Genomic DNA, 15,525 nt, shown 5'->3' with positions numbered 1-15,525 from the left:
AGATATGTGTCTGGGTCGCCACATTCATCACCCTGGTCTGATGGTTGTTGCGGTGGGAACTTCTCTATTCTCATGTACAGACCCAGGATGTGATGTGCTATATGTCGACAGAATAGAGAGACCGTGAACTCTGCGCCAGTGAACTTCGCACACGGGTAGGGTGGGGGCTCTATAGTTTGGAGCAGGAGGCCTCACAGAGAGAGGCTGGCTGTGATTTTTGGTCAGACAAGCCTAGAGCCTGCTGTTCAGTAAAGATGGGTGCAGAACTTGGGCCAACTTAACAAAAGGCCTACAAATTAGGCTGGCAGGGCCTACGTAGGGGTTCATGCTTTGCTGAGTGACAAGGATGGCCCAGGGTATTTGTTATATGGTAAAACCGGACCCTCTCTCACATTAAAAATCAGATTAACAAAAATATCTACAAACAAAATATGAGTGATTCATTACCTTAACAAAGCAATTTACATTTTAACTGCACAATTTTTCTCTTTCCTTATTAAATGGGAGGGGTAGACCCCCTACACTCTTTTCCCCCGTTCCATTGCTCCTTTGTTTTGCTTGCCCTTCAACTTTGTGGCTCCTTATTTGCATCCAATTCAAGTTATTTTCAAGAATGGCTTATCAGCCTCCTCTCCTGGCTGATTTTTATTTTCTAAATCTGAATGAGCTGTAAGTTAATGAGGTTGAAAATGAAGCCACATAGTTGCACAGCAGCTTGTCTGGAAAATGTTGTGACTGTTCTAGAATTTGTGGCTGGTCAACTCTTGTTTGGCCCGAAATATAATTTTGTCCTTTTAGCCTAAATAAAAATGGATAGTCACTGTCAACCATTGGTATTCCCTAAATGAAACATTATGGCATCAACCTGAATCCCCGCTTGCAGTAGCAAGTTTCTGTGGTCAGACCAGCATCTTGTCTGTAACCTTTCTGAGGGACCAAAACAAATGCTTTGCTTCAGTGTGCCGTCCTTTCTATTGCAAAAGAGCTATTTAGCACAGATGGGGCAGAAGATGGACATACTATGCAGTTTTGCAGCAGTAGGAATCTATAGAAACCCTGTCCGGTGTGGTGACCTGTGTGTGGCTGTGGCTGGTTGGGGCTCTCCGATATTCCATAAGCCCAGCAAGAGCAGATCCCAGTTTCTGTGTCCCCTGAAAACTATTATTCCATAGACAAAGTATCTGCATCATCCTCAGAAAACCTGCATCCAGGCCTGGGAACAGACCTCTGATTTCAGACTTGATACCTCAACCCCAGCCGTCGTGTCCTCTTACCCCCGCATGGATCGACCTTGAAAGGAGTATTTGCTCCATGGCAAGGAACAGACCTAAAAGCGGACTCTTGTGACCAAAGGGCCTCCTTTAAAGAAGGCTTGCCAGTTGGTGCTGCCCACTGTGTTACAAATAATTCAACGCCTAAAAGCAACCTTGAGGTCTCGATTTCGAGGCCAGTGGTCTAATAGCCAAGAGGATTCCAGTCTGCCTTTGGTACCGAAGTCAGGTCAGCTTTGAAACTAAGTAAGTGTTAAATGACCAACACACAGGAGCCACAGCAGGAGGACAGTACGACTATCCATTCACAGTAGTCTAATGCTAGTCAGAGGGCAATTTATATCAACCCTACCACAGACAATATTGGCACATGACCCCCTCTGTTTACACAGGCACTCCATAAGAAGTGCATTCTCTCCTTTGGAAGGGCATTTTGAATGAGTTCGGAGTGTTCCCTAGACTAAAGAAAAGGAAAGTATTCACCTACCCAGCACAGGAGATATCTCCAATCCACTGCCCTGGATCAGATGATGACCCCTCTGCAGATCTACTGCTACCATGCCAGGATTCATTGCCAACAGAACAACAGAAAGACATTTGGATATCACAGAATGGATACTCAAGAAGGCTCCTCTTTAGATGGTGTATAAAATAAGGACAAAGACCGCTCTATAACCTGCTTAAAAATGAAATCTGGACCCAGAACTCCAGTGACCTTTGTATCAGCGACCACAGTCTTGTCAAGGTCAACAGTAAGTCAAGCAGGGTCAATATTCGCAAGGAGATGTTCACTGCAATGGCCACTCCTAAGCTAGAGGTGCACATGGTTGAGGCAACACTACCAACAAACAGTGATCTTCCTTCCATTCCACCCTTATCACTCAACACTTGTATGGGTACGGTTGTGGGTATACTTGCTCCACTGAGAAGCCATGACCTCAGCTCAGTGGGTTGTTAGCCACCATCACCCGAAGCTACTGCTTGGAATTTCAAATTATTCCTCCAAATCACTTGCCCCACTCTCACAAAAGAAACGAAGACTGCCACAAACTATTAATGGAAGACTTGCACATACTCCCATTAAAGAAGGCACTTGAGACAGTGCTTGCAAAATGACAAGGACAATGCTTGTAGACTAACATATTCACCACTCGAATTACTTTAGTTTTTCACTTTGCTAATTAACCACTAATCCTTTATGGGTTCTGGAGTAGCATGCTACTCGCTGAAAAAGTGCTTGAACACCCCATCAGGGGTAGCAAGTGCTATATATATGCAAATCTTTTTACCTCTTCTATTCCCCCACTATCCTTCTCAATCCAAATAACTGACTAACATATCCACCACTCAAATTGCTTTATTTTTTCACTATACTAATTCCCCACTAATCTTTTATGGGTTCCGGAGAAGCGTGCTACTCGCCGAAAAAGTGCAATTACAATACAATACAATACAATATAATACTCTGTGTACTTTAACATCCCCAGGAAGGACAAAACTTTGTGACCAGTCTTTGACCTTGAAGCTCCCAAGTTCTGCACAATATCCACTCACTTGAAAATGATAATCCCGCAGGATGCTAACCCCCTTTTGAAAGCAGGTTGCTGAATGGCTACACTCAACCTGAAGGGAGCCTACTTCTTCCTCTCCATACACGAGGTTCACCACTAATATATTAAGTGTGTGGTAAATGGAACACCCTACGAATACAAGGTCCTACTTTTCAGGGTCACTACAGCCCCATAAGTGTTTTCAAAGTTTCCACCAAAGTTTACCAGTGGTAGGGCGCAAAAAGAAATAGAATGTGGGTTCCAGAGAGCTTGGGTCCATTAAAAGTGCGTGGGGAGCTTGAGCCAAATTCAGATTCAGATTCTCATCATGATCCCAGGATGTTCTCCAGTTAAGCACAGATCTGGTATCATAGAAGGGAGAATATTTTTGGGTTCTGCTTTCTGTTTTAGGATTGAAAGAATATAAAAAGGTGGAACCTTGGGTTAAGTAGGTCCTGTATCTGATTGTGGCTTGATGGAAGATAATGGATGTTACATTGAAACGTTCAAGCAGAAGCTGCGCTTGTCTAGTGACTGTAGGGATCTCAAAATGTGGATATTTGAAGCCATAATTTAAGAGTCAGAACCACAGCTATGAGTTTGAGCATTCTCAAACTCTTTTCTCCAAGAGATCCAACTCTTAAGTAAAGTTTATATTGGGTTCCAAGCCACAAATTCACAAGATGGCGTCTCGTCCCAGTCTGGTATGAATCACATAATTCACATAACAAATGTGTTTGCTATTAACACTGTAGTAAGCTAGCTCTTCATATGATATACCAAAATGAGGTATATTGTGCAGAGTCCTGGAGTTCCCTTATGAGTGGACAAGGCCTTGCTCTAGCAATCCCAATGGGCTCTTCTAGGGGATAGTGTGGTCGAGCATCCTTAGGCTTATCAGGGAGGAGTGTTACACATCTGCAAATACAGACAGTCAATAAATGATGCACACGAGTCAATAAGGAGACACACACCAATTTATAAAAATAGCACGTATCTTTATATATGTTTAGGCATCAGAATCCATATGATCAGGCAAGTAAGTTTTGCAAGAGAAATACTTTACGTTTGAAAAAGTCAACAGTGCATTTTTAAGTAGCTGCAGTGTTCTCCTGTGGGAGGAAAAACAAATACAGCATTCAGGTACAGTACAGCTACTTAAGAGACCAATCTCCTGGACTTAAGGTGAGAATGGGCCAAAGCCCAAGACAGCACCAGCAAGTCACTTCCAGCGGCACTAAAGCAGCCGGGTACAGGGGTGCTGTACAGCTTTGGGTGCCCAGTATTCGTCAATGGGGATCAGTCTGTAGGAAAAGAGGCTGTAGGTTTTGACTGGGAGGCTAGTCAGGCTGAATCAACAGGGGGGCTCAGGCCTCTCAATGCGCGGGGACACCTTTGGTTCTCTTCAACACTGGCCAGGGACGACTGGTGCACAGATGTCCTTAGGCGTCGGGTCTTTGCCGCTGGGAGCGGTCGCAGTTGAGAGAGTCTGCAAACAGAGACTGCAAGAGGTATCGAGAAGTCCGCAGTGGGAAAACCCAAGGTGGGCTTCGGGTCTGGAGGGTCTGTGGACTGCGCTGACACAGTTGGCTCACTTTAGCTCGGGCGAGGCAGCTCAGGTGCAGTTGTGCTTTCTGGTGTCTGGTTTTCGCGGTCTTGGAGTCTCACAGCTTAGTCTTTGATGCCTGCAGGATGTAGGGGAGCGGTTCCTCTGTTTTATGGGAGTTCTTGGTTCCTGGGTGAAGTGCTGGTAGGTCTCCCAGGCTTTGGAGACACAGCAGCTGCTGGACAAGTCATCTTTTAGTACAATTGTCGAAGGCAGCAGGCAGGTCCGGCAGGATTGGCGCCAAGTTAGTTGCAAGATCTTCTCTTCTGCTCTTTGTGACTCTTCATGTCCATCTTCTTCTTTCAGGTCAGGTTAGGGGAGTGTAGGGTAGAAGCCAATGGGCTACTTACCCATCGGGTCACTACGCCCCATATATGACCACTTCCTGTGCCATTGTTCAAATTTACTGGCTACAGCTACATTGTGGCCAGTATACATTGCTACCAATTTTAATGTTATTTCATTACATTGAATGCAGAGTGACTTACCTTTTGGTCTTGAAGAATGCCTCTGAAATCTGGCTGGGGTCGACGATAGGCAGAAACATGTTGACCTAAATAGGGGTATATTTGCTGATTACCCCCTAGTCCTCTCCTTTTTAATCCTGTCCTAAGAGACTGCATAATAAAGACATTTGGTCTCCTAGATACAGTCTTAATCCCTTTGCAACGTCTCCTCTTTTTTGCACTCTGCCTGTCACCACCCTTCTCTTTGGGCCCTTCCTCAAAACACCTCGTTCAGAAGAGCTGTAGCCCACACCAGGGACCTTGCAGGTCCGGTGTGCGGAGGAAACCCTATGATTAAGCATGTGACCCTGTGGTGAGTGAGGGTTCTCGTCCTAAAAAAAAAGTCTCACCCCTTACGAATAGGGCGCATACTTTCTTGGCTCCAACACTATTGCTGCACCATTTTAGGAATCCTCCCTCTCTTGTTCTTCCTTTCTGTCTTTTTGTTTTTTTTGAGAATGGAGTTCTAGTGAGTTTATATTCAGGTGGGGAGCAGTACAGTCTCTCATTGGGGCCTCTCCCTTTGATTCTTTGTGTGCATTAATATAAAGGTATGCCTGCCATGTCATGTTTCCATTTTTGTCTGACACGCAGCCTGAAGTGGTAGTCTGTATGTGTTTGGTGAGGGGCCCTTTAGCGTGGCACAATTCGTGCTTCAGCCCTTAAGAACCCTGTTTAGCCTCCTTGCCCTATGTACCAGGGGTACCACTTACTAGGGCCTCATAGGGAGTGGTTAAGGTATTGCCAATTGTGGTACAATTGCACAGCTTTTGAGAAAGAGATCTGGCACTGAGGACCAGGTTTGCAGGATCCCAGGGCACTTCCAGTTGAAATCACATCAAATACCAGGTAAAAAGTGTGGCTGAACCTGTCAAAAAAGGGCACTTTCTTACAAACACCACCTAAGAACAGTTCCTCTGTGATACCATTGCATACTTTTGAATGTACTCAATAGTTGTCTTGCGACAGAACTCTCTGCCAGTCATGCAAGAGTAGGGAGTTGTTGGACAGTCCTAGTTTGAGGAACACATGGTGGACAACAAATAAAGGTCAGTTAGTTTATAAGTTGTGTCCGTATCAGACAAAATATGGGCGAGTTCCAACTATTTTGTTATTGGTGATTCCCTTGCAGACAAGATGATGAAGTCTGGGATTATGATCATCACATTCTGAGAGCATAATTAGCTCCTGGTATGTTACCCAGCAGACAATCAGCCTGGAGGTTGAACACATTACAGATGTCCACTGTCAAGCAGGGCATAAATTCTGAAAAGAAAGTCAAGAAAAGGAGAAAAGCAAAGTGTTAACATGAAACTCTGCTTGCAATTGTTGGAAGGCAATTGATAGCACCGTCAACTTGCGTAAGTAATTTAAGAGCTTCCTTGTAGAATAAGCTAGAGGCAGATTAAGCTTGATTGCAATGAAGCATTAGTCCTCAAAGTGTCAGTCTGAAAAACGTTTTAGGCGTTGGAATGCAACTGCAACCGCTAACCAATGATAAGATAGAGCATGCTCTGTTGAGGTTGAAACAATTTTTTTTTAAAAGGGTAATTAAGACTTGTAACTACTTGCTGCTAAACCTAGAGGACCCTTCCAAAATGTGGGTATTTATAGGATTATGGTTGTCTGGGACCTTAAAAAGCAAGAGGACAGATATTTATAAAACATTTCATGAAGGTACCTGGGCCCTGCACAGGCACCTAATCAAAATTCTCTTTCACAAAAGTTACCAGTGCAGACTAGTCAATAAATGGAATACAGAGGTCTTTCATGTTCAGATAGAGGACAAATCTATCTTCCATATTTTGAACTATTTGCAGACAAATACTTAGAAATTACAGTGCAATACAAGTAATCTAGACATGATGCTATTTCTGCCTGAATGCTCATTTTAAGTCACTTTACTAGAAAGAGAGAGAAATCTTCCTGCAGATTTTCAGAACAGTGAATCATGAGGCTGTGATTTAAGTAATTTGAGAATCCAGAGAAACCTGGAATCAGAAATTACACCCAAGTTCTTCCATGTATCTGACGGAGTGGGGGCCTGTCTGAGGTTCCCAAGTTACCAAGATCTAGGTCACATGTCAGGATTGTTGCTTATTACCAGACTCTCCCCTCTTTTCAGTGTTAATTTGAAGCTCATTCTCCTTCATCAACTTTGCCACTGCCATTATGCAGCTCTGTAACCTTTCTTGTATTGGTCCCCATATACTCTGACAATAAGTGGAATATCGTTCAAGTAAGAAAACACAAGGAGATGATGGACGGAGTTCTGAAACTTTTCAGACACTCACCCCCAGTCACAGATCTGGGTTGAGTCCATCATCATTCTTTAGCTCACTTTGCCACCTCAGATCAGACCCAGCTATATGCAAATCAGTCTTGACCCTGTGACTCATCGGAACAGTCCAGCCCGAACTGCCAAGCCTGGTCTTCCCTGAACCGAAAACAAGCATCCTGGGACCGGTTTCTGAATAACACCTTTCATTAGCCAGGCTAGCTTGAATCCAGTGGCAAAGTGAGCAAGGGACCTGCGTCTGGGCATACCCTGCCAACTTAGGGCGAACAAAGCAAACACAAGGAGATGATGGACGGAGTGCTGAAACTTTTCAGACACTCACCCCCAGTCACAGATCTGGGTTGAATCCATCATCATTTTTTAGCTCACTTCGCCACCTCAGTTCAGACCCAGCTATATGAAAATCAGTCTTGACCCTGTGCCTCATGGGAACAGTCCAGCCCGAACTGCCAAGCCAGGTCTTGGCAATTCTCCTGTGTTTGCTATCGTTCAAGTACTCATAAAGTGTGAAACAAAAAGAACATATCAAAGTTGCCAATATCTTCACATACACATTGAATAGAATGGGACTAATGGAATAGTTATGCGGTACACCACATGTTAGGCTTAGCTCTAAAATTGCAGAAGAAAACGGAGAGCTATCTAAACTAAAAAGAAAAAAAAATCCTCCTCCAGTTCAAGACACTGCCTACCACCCACACCTCACCCAGATGACCTAGAAGAATCTGATAGGAGACAGTATCAAGAGCTGCTGACAGATTCTGGAGTATCAAGGAAGCTGATTTGCTTTTGTGTAGCCAGAGCTGTAGTTCATACAGAACAGAACCCAACACAGCCTCTGTAGAGTGTTCCGGCCTGAAAACAGACTGGCCAGGATCAAAAAGATTGTTTGACTCTGAATAATTGGAGAACTGGGCATTAGCTCCATGTACCAACCATAACACATCTCTAGCTCCTTTTGGATTATCTGTTTCCCCTCTAAGAGCGAAGAACCTCAGTACTTTGCAAACCTGGGGAGAGCCTAATAAATAAAGCCTATTCAGACCATTGGCCAGTAATTATTCATTGACTTTCTGGGGCCCTCAGTTTGTCCGGCATGAAGTGAATGGTAAAGCCACTAAAACTCCGCCCCATTAACCTTTCATTAGGATAAAGAAGAGACAGCAGCAGGAGTGTTGTGGAGTCATTGGAATCACTGAAGTTTATATATTTATGTAAATGTGTTCACAAAGATCAGTTTGTGGACAAGACCTGATCAGTTTTCAAGGCAGTGAGGTGTGAAGCTGCATTTGAACCCAGTTACTGCCTAATTGGTGGAATTCCATTTAGAACATGCCCCATAGTCTTTCTTTATTACAGTAGTAGACGCAGAGCGTCTGCGGACTATGCATGACAGTGCATTGTTCACATGCTGGCTGGCTGGTGGTGGAGTTCGACAGCCAGAGATCCTGCACAAAAAAAATGTTTTCAGACTGTTGTCTCCATTAATATAGAACTCCTTACCTAAACCTAATGAAGTATTTTATGGGTAGTCTTGCCACCAGTCAATAAAATATGAGGCAGACACACTCAAAAACAAAAGCCTATGGTCCATAATAAGAAATGTAAAGCTCCGCCACATACCTCTGTGTAACTGAAAAAAGATGTAGATAGGTAACTTATTAGTGCCTTAAACTCTGGTACTTCACACTTCCTTATTGAGAAAATCTGCAACTCTAGCTCACTCCCTGATCTAGGTTCACCACATATGTCAGGAAATGTGGCTAGTATAATCATTACTACCGCTCTAATTCATGAGTAGTGGTGTGCAAACTTAGCGTAATTTGCTCTCTTGTAATTATGCGTCATTCTGTCAAAATTACGCAAATTGCAAATCTGTCATTTTGTGCTATGTTTTAACATGAAATGTATCCTTGTGTCAACTTTTGTCTCAAAGATGCATTTAAGCAAGAGTTGATGTTCCTGTACGTCTGCTGTAAATTTGTAGCACTAATTGCCTAGTATTGCGCCATTCACTGTACATTTTTATAGTTAATGGTGTGTAATTACACAAAGTAGTGTAATGGCGGAATATTCCATAACAAGCGTAATGCAACTGTGGTCACTCAGGTCGTATAGGACTCTTAGACTGGGTGTATATGGATTATTTCTTAGAGTAAAGTAACAGCAGTCAGAAGAGTATGATACGGATTGGGGGGGGAAGGTTGTGGTTCCTCTTAACAGGGTACTTACTAGTGTCTTTTTGTAGGGTCAGTTTCCTCACTGGAGCCCCTCCAGGAGAACTCCTTTCCTTCAGGTTCCTGGTCCTTAGTGTCCGGTTTCTGAGCCGTCCCAGGAGAAGAGGAGCATTGGTCTAAGTCCCTCAAAATAAACAGATATAAAACATGTCAGGAGCCGGTTTGGCTGGCTTAATGTAATGGTTAACCGTCAACTTCACCCAGGGTGCTCTCAGTTCTTCCAGGGGTGCAGGCTCTTTACCACGAGTCACAACCCCTGACTTGCTGTACCCACACCTAATTAATGCTCAGTGTACTTGCACATGCAGAACGTGTCCCGAGCCCTATAGGTGGCCCTTCCTCCAACTGCCCAGAGAGAAGAGGTTAAAAAACGGTACTTGCCTTAAGCCACGACCCTCCTGGGTCGTGGCTGGGGGAGTCACACCGCCCTTCTCTCCTTCTGGCTGGTTTGACTCTTGCACAGTACCTCCTGGTGCTAGTCTGCTGCTCCCCGCCGACCTGCTCGTCGCGCTGCTCTCGTTCTGGTCCCTGTAGCCTTCTGGGTCCTGGGGTCTCGACAGCCGCCTTTCCTCCGTCTTTCTCTTTTTTTCTCCTTCCTCGTGGAACTCTGCTTTTTTCTCCTCTCTCCCGCAGCTGTGTCCAATCGCCTCCTCGCTCTCTGTTGTTTCCGTGCTCGAAACTAGAGCGCTGACCCCCTCTTCCGGGTGTCCGTCTCCCGCCACCATCTTGGAAATCCCGCCGGCGGATACCGCGGAATTACACCAACATACCTAAATTACACCAGCATAAGTTTAATTTTGCCCAGGCCTATTCATGAGCCTAGTGCAAGGGCTGAAACTTTGCCAATAGGTAAACCATTGTCAGGCTAATATGGACAAGGACATAGTGGAACCACAATCATTCTTGAAAATCGAGATAAACAGCATTGGAGAAATCCTATGTATTGCTAGAGCTGTATTTAAATATACATTGGTCATTACTGATCGCAGTATCCCAAAAGGTTTGGGAATTTGGGGAAATTTCTCTAACGGGGACAACTTCTATTTATGGGTCAGACATTGAAATTCTGGTTGTGTTAAATAATGTAGGGAACACTCATTTTATATCCCTGATTCACTAAAGTGAGACGAGGTAAAACTACTGAACCAAGAAAGGTCAGGCACAGGGAATTGTATGCCAATTGAAGGGAAGGTGCACTTCATCATACTCCTAATTCAATGACCAAAGTATTGAAGCCCTTTTCAGAGGTTACTTAAAGCTACTCTTCAAAGTTGGATGTATGGGAAACCTTTGTCCAGACATTAGCCACCAATTTATCAAAAAAAATAGATGTGGGGGCCTGGCCGATGCCGCAAGATGACGGGCTCATTGTGATTGAACTCCCAGACGGCGCCTCTAATCCATCTGCATCCTGGCCCTGCCTGGCCCTGTCCTGGTGGCCGCTTGCCTCTGTTGGACTCTAGACCTGCCCTGAGCATCAGGGTTTGGGGAGGCTTGATCATTTGACCCTGTGCGGTCCCGAGGCATGGCAGTGGGGGCTGCGCTACTTGCTGGCAGACCCAGTCTCCTTGTTTCCCAGCCACGGCGTTGGCGGTCCGCTCCCTTGGCACACACTTGTTTGTCCTGTCCTGAGGTGCCATTGGATGCAGTCACGGAAGAGGCAGCTTCGTGGAGATGGCGAGCACGCACGGGGTAGGCCGCATGAGGAGCTGTTGCGGCCTTCCTGGTGTGATATGGGTGCCCCTCCCCAGGGGGTAGAAGACAACAGGAGCACCCCTTCAGGTGGTGGGCTGGTCCTGGGGAAAAAACAGAGGTGCCGGGTGCCTGACTGGCCGGGCCTAAGTGGGACTAATAGCGAGTTGAGCCTTTGGACCTCCCTGGGGCACCTGTCCTTCCTGGTCCTTCAGGGCCATCTTGAAAGCTGCATAGACGCAGCCGGGGCCCAGGCTTCTGGGCTGCTGTGGCCGATTTCACCCCCCACTGCGGGGTACCCCTTGCAAAGTGAATGGGGGCCCTGTGCACCTGGGGCTGCTTGTTCTGTCTCGGACAAGGGTCTGGCAGGCCCAGCATGGCATTGGTGGCTGTCAAGCTGATTTCTGTGGGGTGGGCAGAGTTTAGTGCTGCTTGTGCCGCCCTAGCTTGGGGGACTGGCAGGCCCGGCACCCTTGCCCCCCCCCCCCCCCCCGCACTCCAGTGATGGCCAAGGATAAACTGGCTACAAGGCTGAGAAAACTTGATCATTATGCAAAATCCTTGCCTCAGCTGGATTCAACACCCTCTAAAGGGTTGGAGTCTTCAGCCATGGAGGCTTGGTTGCAGGGGCAGTCAGTAGAGAATGTTGCCTTACTGCTTGCCATCCAGAAGTCTAGGTCTGCCTTAGAGACTCAAATTGGGGAAGTCTGGGTGGATGTCTTGCTTCTCCTTTGGGATTTGCGTAGCACGACTAGTCGAGGCAGAGGGGCCTATCTCGGTCCTTGAGGACACAGTGCAGGCACTGTAGTGGACAATCCCTACTCTACACGTTGCAAAATCAGACATGGCACTGCGTGTTGACGACTCAGAGGGTTGCGCCCGTCGCAACAATCTCTGCTTCGTGAGCTCTCCTGAGGGAGCGGAGGGGCCTAATCCGGAGATATTCCTTGAAACCTGGTTGCAGAACTTCCTACCTGCTGACCAAGTATCCTTATTTTTTGTTACTGGACTCCTCCATAGAGCACGATCATGGTGCCCGCCGCTTGGTGCCCTGACGAGGGCTATTATTGCTAGATTTCTAAACTACCGGGACCTGGTGCTGCGCTTGACGCCCCTGCCGCAATTTGCTCCCTTTGAATCTTCCAAACTACTTGTTTTCCCGAATTATACCAAGTCAGTCCAATCCCAAATGAAATCCTATGAACCAGAAAAAGCTCTGTGACATGGGTCTCCACTGCGTGCTCCTTCTCCCAGTCAAATTGAAGGTGCTCTTCCAGTGAAAGACATTTTTTTTCCTATTACCCAGACAGAGCGTGGGAGTGGATTGAGGACAGTCACGAATCCTACTTTCACTCTTCCGATAGAAGGATTAACCTGGAATGTTACGAGGTGCAGTTTTGTGCTACATTAAACACCATTCCCCGGCAGTGTTGTTGCTCCATGAGACCTACCTGTTGGGAGTCGGCTGTCCCTTCCTTGCTCTATATTTAAACAAGGCTGTTTCACGCCAACTTCACCAGGGTAACAAGAGGGGCGGCAGTACTCTTACATCACTCAAGCCCACTTGTTGTCAACTCCCATTGGGACACCCAGGGTCGTTATCTTCTCTGGAATGTACACTAGAGGGCGACCTTGTACCATAGGCAATGTATACGTGCCCCCAACGTTGGTGACTGCCACGCTAGCACACCTTTCTGCACAACCGGGCACTCTCATACTGGGAGGTGACTTTAACTCAATGATGAACAGGTCACTTGACGCATCCTCCTCCCCCCACAAACGCTGGCACTCCATTGGTGGATTCACTCCCTGGGCCAAGTAGCTTTATGGCGTAGATGGCACCCCTCGGCTCGTGCGTTCACACACTGCTCAGCCTCCCATAAGACACAGTCCTACCTTGACTGTTTCTTTTTGCCCAAAGACTCCGTGTCACTTGTGCAACATACCCTTGTTCTCCCCCCAGGGCTGCCTGATCATACCCCGGTCGGTATCTTGTGGGTCAAAACCTTGTGATCTGAAGAGGACGATCTGGTGGATCTCCTGAAAGCATTCACTGTGGAATACTTTGACTTAAACAAACATATAGTGGCCTCCACCACGTGTTTATTGGAGACATTTTAGACCGTGATTCTTGGTACATATTTGGCGGCAGTCCATGGTTGCGAACGCGATACGGAACGAGATCTGACACTCTTGCAGTCTCAAATACTCATGCTGTAACGTTCTGTGGGGACGCCATCATCAGCGGCCCATAGACAGCGATTAAAGGACCTCTGCAGAACACTGAGACAGACTCCTGGATTCAGCCGCTTCCTTACCTCAGTATTAGGTCTACGAACATGGTAATAAGGCAGGTAAGTTGCTATACTGGCTGTGCCAGCGGCAGGAGGGCCCCCCCACTGTACCGGTGAAGTCCCAGGAGGGTCATCTCACATTAGAGTCAACCGAGATCACTGCCACGTTCGCGGAACATTACCACCTACTCTATAGCTGTAACTTCCAGCAATTGTTAGAACATACCAAACTTACAGCGCCCGACCTTCCAATCCATTTTCTGTTATGGTCCCACCACTCTGCGCTAGATGAGCTATTTACGCTAAAAAAGGTGCAGACAGTCATCTCTTTCTCTCAGTTCGGGAAAAGGCGTGGCCAAAGCAGCTTTCTGGCGGAATTCTTCAAGACATTCTCCTCCTTTCTAGCCCCCCACCTGCTCCTCCAATTTGAGGATGATAGGCGCACCAAAACTCTGCCTTCTGATCTCTGGTTGGCCACCATTATCTCCCTCCTTAAGCCAGGTAGGGCACAGATGCTCTGTGCCTCCTACCGGCCCATTTCCTTGTTAAATATGGAATCCAAAATATTGGCAAAGATAATGACCATGTGACTGGCTACTGTAGTCTGGACATTGATCCATGAAGATCAAACTGGCTTTATGCCAAGTAGGAGCATACACCATTGTCTGCGTAGACTCCAGACAGCACTTTCTCACACTGACCACTTACCAGGCCCAGCTGCGCATGCCCTTGTTGACTATGAAAAAGCCTTTGATATGGTCTACTGGCTCCTTCTATTGCATATTCTCCGCTGCATAAACTTTGGGCTGGGGTTCTGTCGGGAGGTGCTACCTGTCCCTCGGCATGTGACCCCGGACTCACCCCTGTCACCTCCCTCTTGTGCTCCACAGCCCCCGGAGGCCAGAACAGGTACGTCACTGATTCCGTCGGAAGAAGTAATGAAGCGCTGGCCCTTTCAGGAATCGGCCTCCACGGCGGATGACGGACACGCCCCCTATGACGACGGCGCTCCGGATTGGCTGAGATACACGGGAAAACGAGCCGACGCGGAAGCAGAAGAGACGCCAGAGACGTGAGGAGAGGAGACCGACCGAGGCGAAGGCGAGTGGAACGAGGAGACCGAGAAGCTGCGGACAAGCGAAGGCGGAGAGGAGCCGGCGAAGGAGCCAGGAGGCGGGAACCACGCAGCGCCCTGCCAGGGACCGGGAGGTTCCTGGCTTCAACAGGTACGACACCGTATCCTGGGTCCAGGGCGGCAGGTCTTGATAAAAGAGGGGGACACCTCCTGGTAGTCAGTAGACGGTTCATCTACGGCTACTGTCCTGGGGCATTTCTATCGTGTTGGCTGTTCTTGAACTTGCGCACTACCTCCTTGCTGCGGTGTCCCACACAAGCCCTACCCCACGCTCTTTTCCTGAGACTGAGGCGAACTTCTTTTTTTTGTTTATTTATATGTACGGAGTCTACGTCCCTACCGGTGAAGCAACCAGGAGACGCTGGGGACCATAGAAGACAGACGACCCCTGAGAAATTTGGAGGCCAGAACTCTGTCGTTACGGACTTGGGGGACAGTGAAAACCCCGTATTATTTGTTACGCCCTAAAATAAAATGAAGACAAGATATTCCCTAGTCTCACGTCCTTCTTTACGCTACCCGGGAAGGTAAAGCCCCGACAGGTTCCTTGCTTTAATTGAGGCATTATACGACTTCCCCGTGACGAGGGTCCAGGTCAATGGGACATTTTCCAAGCCATTACCTATTCAGCTAACAAAAGGCAGGTCTGCCCTCTGTCCCCGTTGCTTTTTGCTTTGGTGATCAAATCCCTAGCAAACTGGATTAGAATAGATGCCCAGATTCAGGGCTTCTCCTGGCCCTTGCACCAAGAGGATAGAGTAGCACTCTATGCGGATGATGTGCTGCTTTATCAGCAGTCTCCCAAGACGACTCTGTCATGCCGCATTATAATGTTGGCGATATATGGCGAGTCCTCATTCATACATTTGGCAGCCTGCTCCCACTCCCCCCTCCCTTTCGCCACAATTTGAGACCTGACCGAGGGTTACCTTGGG

At 47.0% G+C, this 15,525-nt stretch overlaps 2 protein-coding genes across 3 annotated transcripts in view; one reads left to right on the top strand and one right to left on the bottom strand.

Moving 5' to 3' along the window:
- The window catches only part of TOGARAM1 (TOG array regulator of axonemal microtubules 1), an 846,610-nt gene that overhangs the window by 451,078 nt on the left and 380,007 nt on the right, over nucleotides 1-15,525 (top strand). The gene's annotated exons all lie outside the window — the stretch shown is intronic.
- Nucleotides 1-15,525, bottom strand: part of LOC146799375 (endogenous retrovirus group 3 member 1 Env polyprotein-like) — a 149,782-nt gene that overhangs the window by 23,818 nt on the left and 110,439 nt on the right. The gene's annotated exons all lie outside the window — the stretch shown is intronic.

The sequence above is a fragment of the Triturus cristatus genome, chromosome 9, assembly GCF_964204655.1.
Source record: "Triturus cristatus chromosome 9, aTriCri1.1, whole genome shotgun sequence".
Classification (NCBI taxonomy): Eukaryota; Metazoa; Chordata; class Amphibia; order Caudata; family Salamandridae; genus Triturus; species Triturus cristatus.
The sequence above is the reverse complement of the archived record's forward strand: the minus strand, read 5'-3'. Positions and strand labels throughout refer to the sequence as shown.